This window comes from Trachypithecus francoisi, unplaced genomic scaffold, assembly GCF_009764315.1.
Source record: "Trachypithecus francoisi isolate TF-2019V2 unplaced genomic scaffold, Tfra_2.0 Lachesis_group3, whole genome shotgun sequence".
NCBI lineage: Eukaryota > Metazoa > Chordata > Mammalia > Primates > Cercopithecidae > Trachypithecus > Trachypithecus francoisi.
Genome location: NW_022681468.1, coordinates 58,726,229 through 58,731,563, shown reverse-complemented (window position 1 = coordinate 58,731,563; position 5,335 = coordinate 58,726,229). Strand labels below are relative to the sequence as shown.

The following is a 5,335-nucleotide window of genomic DNA, read 5'->3' as shown; positions in this document are numbered from 1 at the left end:
GACTTCCTCGCATTAATTGTGCAATGAGGAGGTGTCCTTGTGCAGGAGTTGTGACCTGCAGAATTATTGCTACTTGGACAAGCCTACAATTTACTTCTTTCACCCTTGGCTGAGAATTTGCATTTGTAATTGTTGGCAGAGAGAGGAAGAAAGTGCTCCACTCGGGTCTGAGGAGCATACAGAGAGAAGGCAGGGAAGAAGGAACATGTGCAGCCTTTCAATATGAGTGAAGTCAAGATTTGAAATGCACGTTCCCTGCCTGAGGGGCTTCAGAGTGTTGTGAGCCTCTGATCTTCAAGGTAAAACGAGGCCTATTGGAAGTCAGAGGTTGAGGCATGCATTTCTGCACTTATGGCTGGAAAGTTGAACCAGGTTTTCCAAAAACTGTCGTTTTTGCTTTCAAGTGTGCTAAAGGTAAGAAAGGGTTAGGCAGTGAATAGAAAGTAGTGCAGCCAGGTTGTGGTTAGCTAAGCAACAGGATTGTCATACAGGGTTATTTGTCTGAAGACAAAAGTCTGGGGCTTTTGGGCCATGAGGAGTTGGGTTATTGCATTGCTCAGTTTAAACTGCCAGCGTGAGAAATGTCTCAGATGCTATTAAAGTTAGGCAGCTCAGTTTAACTCTAGCTCACTGATCACCAACCACCTCCTTCTTCACTCCTTTCAGTGACTGAGTTAAAAAGAGAAGACGCAAAAAGAAAAGTGGTCTTTCCCTTTCCCTCCATTGTAATTAGGACTTAGTCCATCTTGGCTCACAACTGGAATTTTAGGATGGAAAGAAAAATCTTGTCGTCTTTGCTCTTGACCCTGAAGAATAGAATCTCAAAGAAATACCTGAGAGGAAAATTCTTTCCTTCACTGAAATGAAAATTGGAGTACTTGCAAAACTGAACAAAGAAAGAAAAAAATTAGTAAGCATTACAGACAACTAGCAGTTATAGTCAGATTATTTTTCAATACATGAGGAGGATATACAATAAAAAAGGTGAGCGGGAGCCAGGAATAGAAACGGAAAAGAGATAAATGCAGAACCTTAGAGACTGCAGAAACCCAGGAGTTCATTGTCTTCTAACGCACATCTGGAAAGCTGCAATTGAAAAGAGGAACCAGGAACTTCAGTCAGGGCAAACACAGCAAGGAAATGTGAGCCCCAGGTCACAGAAAGAAGAATCAGTAAATGGATGCAGTTTGACAACATGTACCACCGGTGGCTTCTGTTGCTTGAATGTTTTTTGTTGATTTTCATGATCATGACAGCTAGTAAGTTCATCATGTTGACCTTTAAAGATCCAGATGTGTACAGTGCGGGACAGGAGTTTCTATTCCTGACAACCATGTCAGAAGTGGGGAAGTTGCCAGAAGAGAAGCACTTTCTTGAGGAACTGAAGCCCACTGGGAAGATGCTTTTGGACAGATGGCTTGTTTAGCCTGTGGTCTACATGGAGCACATGGAATTCATCAGAAATATCTGCAGGGATGAAGCCCTGAAGATTCTCTTGTACACTCGTATCTCCAGGTTTGTTCTGGACTGAATATTTGTCTGTGACAAGCACAAGATTCTTTTCTGCCAGACTCCCAAAGTGGGCGACACACAGTGAAAGAAAGTGCTGATCCTTATAAATGATTGAAACATACTTCAAGTTTTTTATTGTAAGAGATCCCTTTCGAAAGAGTTACTTCTTCATTTAAGGATAAAGTTGTTCACAATCCTTGGTTTGAATCTTGGTACAAGCATGAGATTGCCCTGGCATTATCAGAAAATACAAGAGGAACCTGATGAAAACCCAGGGGATCCACTTTGAAGATTTCATGTGCTACCTGGGTGAGCCAAACCACAGATGACTAGACCTTCAGTGTGGGGACCACATCATTCAATAGATGATGTATGTATAACTCTGTGCACCCTGCGAGATAATGTACAATGGGACTGGACACTACGAGAGCCTGGAGGACGATGCCCCATACATCATAAAAGAAGCTGACATTGACCACCTGGTATCATACCTGGTCATCCCTTCAGGCGGGGCATTATCATGTATAACAGAACCAAAGTGCAGCACTATCTTCTGGACATCAACAAACAAGACATCTGATGCCTGTATGCACGTTTCAAAGGGGACTTTAAGCTCTTTGGGTATCAGAAACCTATTTATTTATTTTGCTAAACTAAGGCATAGAACCTACAAATTCAAATATCTTTGTTAGACCAGGGGCTAACCAGGTGGAGATCTGAGCACAGAATGACACTTCCTCCACCACACCCCCTCCTTTTAGGATGTCTGAGGTCTCCCATGGGCCTGTGAGCACCTCGACCTATGACACAGGGTCCTGACTGTTACCACTTAGTTTGGATGTAAGATGCTCTGAGGACCCTGCCCCCTCCCCTGTCATTGTCATTAGGATGTCACTCGCTTCTGTACACATCAGAGGGGGGAAAAGATTTGCAGTCTGACAGCCCAACGGGAGGAAACATTACACAGCATTAGGAGCAGAGTGAGCCATTTCCCACAGTTGTCAAAGAAGGGAATGCACCTGAGGCTCTGCTGGCCGGGGTTAGGGATGGTCTTGCCTACCACTGGTGGATTGCAGGAACAGCACCCAGCACTTTCAGGAGGTATAGAGAAGCAAGGGGACTGCAAAATCACAGAGGCTCATGCAGCATCAAATCTGATGAGTAAAATGACACCTCTGGCTTTCATCTCGGCACTCCTATGATCTTTTAGGCAAATCATTCTTTCTGTGACCATTTTGTTCCTGTGGATGTTCGGCAGTGACCAGAGGGTCGGGTACAGGGGTTCATCTTTTCAGAATCCATGCCCATGCAATGCTGGTCCATGCTTCTGAACCTCTGTCTGCAAAGCACCTACTTCATTTGACACAGGAGATATGATTTTGGAAAGTGAAGGGGGTTGGGCTTTTTCCACCTAAGAAGGGGAACATCTTCTTTGGGGGCCTTAAAAGGAACATGGCTCAGGAAAGGGAGGGCTGGTTGGGCTTGGAGCTCAGGCCACTGTGGATTTGGGCACATCAGCCCTGACTTGCCCCGCTTGGATGGTCGCCAGTGGGTCTCTACCTGTATCTTACAGGAACACCCCACCCTTGCCCCTTAGGGATGAGGACTAGCAGGGGAAACATGCCAGCATCACAGAATTCAGTGCAGGTTACACATTTTCATTCCTTTCATCTCAGCAAAATGGGCACCATCAGACCTAGTTCTGATCATGCCACCATCCTGGACCACGTGACTGGAAGGTAGCTAAACAAGTTCACCAGCAATAAAATCCTGGGCCCAGGTGGCCTCCGACACCATGGCTTCCAGGCACTGAGGGAGGCCCTGGTGCAGGGCAAGCCACAGCAACTGTTTTAGAGGCCATCCACAGCCAGGGCCGTTGAGACCCTGGACAATTTTCTGGGATGACTGCCAGCTTGAGTCTGCATGGTGCTGCCGAGATGGGGTGGAAGAGGGAGCCAGGCATTGCTAAAGGGTGGCCCTGACTTTCCTTTTTTAGAATGGTTTCCTGAATGTGTAAATGTGTAAGTAAAATTAAATTTAAAATATGTGCCCAAAAATATACATGTATATATACACAGCCGCATAAAGCCCTTCAGCCAAGAGTGGAAAGCATATTGGTTCAAAGCAATTAAGGAAATATCTGTCCAGTCATTGCACTCATTAGCAGATCAATAACTGAGCAGTGACTTTTTTGTTTTGTTTTTGTTTTTGTTTGTTTTTTTATTACTATACTTTAAGTTCTAGGGTACATGTGCACAATGTGCAGGTTTGTTACATATGTATACATGTGCCATGTTGATATGCTGCATCCATTAAATCATCATTTACATTAGGCATATCTCCTAATGCTATCCCTCCCCCCTCCCCCCACCCCATGTATGTGATGTTCCCCTTCTTGTGTCCAAGTGTTCTCATTGTTCAATTCCCACCTGTGAGTGAGAACATGCGGTGTTTGGTTTTCTGTCCTTGCGATAGTTTCCTCAGAATGATGGTTTCCAGCTTCATCCATGTCCCTATGAAGGACATGAACTCATCCTTTTTTTTATGGCTGCATAGTATTCCATGGTGTACATGTGGCACATTTTCTTAATCCAGTCTATCACTGATCAGCCTTTGGGTTGGTTCCAAGTCTTTCCTATCGTGAATAGTGCCGCAATAAACATACATGTGCATGTGTCTTTATAGCAGCATGATTTATAATCCTTTGGGTATATACCCAGTAATGGGACAGCTGGGTCAAATGGTATTTCTAGTTCTAGATCCTTGAGGAATCGCCACACTGTCTTCCACAATGGTTGAACTAGTTTACAGTCCCACCAATAGTGTAAAAGTGTTCCTATTTCTCCACATCCTCTCAAGCACCTGTTGTTTCCTGACTTTTAATGATCACCGTTCTAACTGATGTGAGATGGTGTCTCATTGTGGTTTTGATTTGCCTTTCTCTGATGGCCAGTGATGATGAGCATTTTTTCATGTGTCTGTTGGCTGCATAAATGTCTTCTTTTGAGAAATGTCTGTTCATATCCTTTGCCCACTTTTTGATGGTTTTTTTTTTCTTATAAATTTGGTTGAGTTCTTTGTAGATTCTGGATATTAGCCCTTTGTCCGATGAGTAGATTGCAAAAAATTTCTCCCATTCTGTAAGTTGCTTGTTCACTCTGATGGCAGTTTTTTTTTTTTTTTTTTTTTTTTTTTTTTGCTGTGCAGAAGCTCTTCAGTTTAATTAGATCCCATTTGTCAATTTTGGCTTTTGTTGCCACTGCTTTTGGTGTTTTAGATATGAAGTCCTTGCCCATGCCTATGTCCTGAATGGTATTGCCTAGGTTTTCTTCTAGGGTTTTTATGGTTTTAGATCTAACATTTAAGTCTTTAATCCATCCTGAATTAATTTTTGTATCAGGTGTAAGGAAGGGATCCAGTTTCAGCTTTCTACTTATGGCTAGCCAGTTTTCCCCGCACCATTTATTAAATAGGGAATCCTTTCCCCATTTCTTGTTTTTGTCAGGTTTGTTAAAGATCAGATGGTTGTAGATGTGTGGTATTATTTCTGAGGACTCTGTTCTGTTCCATCGTTCTATATCTCTGTTTTGGTACCAGTACCATGCTGTTATGCTTACTGTAGCCTTGTAGTATAGTTCGAAGTCAGGTAGTGTGGTGCCTCCAGCTTTGTTCTTTTGGCTTAGGATTGTCTTGGCAATGCGGGCTCTTTTTTGGTTCCATATGAACTTTAAAGCAGTTTTTTCCAATTCTGTGAAGAAAGTCATTGGTAACTTGATGGGGATGGCACTGAATCTATAAATTACCTTGGGCAGTATGGCCATTT

General features: G+C 43.2%; 1 pseudogene; it reads left to right on the top strand.

Moving 5' to 3' along the window:
* Positions 1–1,132: 1,132 nt before the first annotated feature.
* On the top strand, positions 1,133–2,164 carry LOC117071026 (annotated as a pseudogene).
* Positions 2,165–5,335: the final 3,171 nt, after the last annotated feature.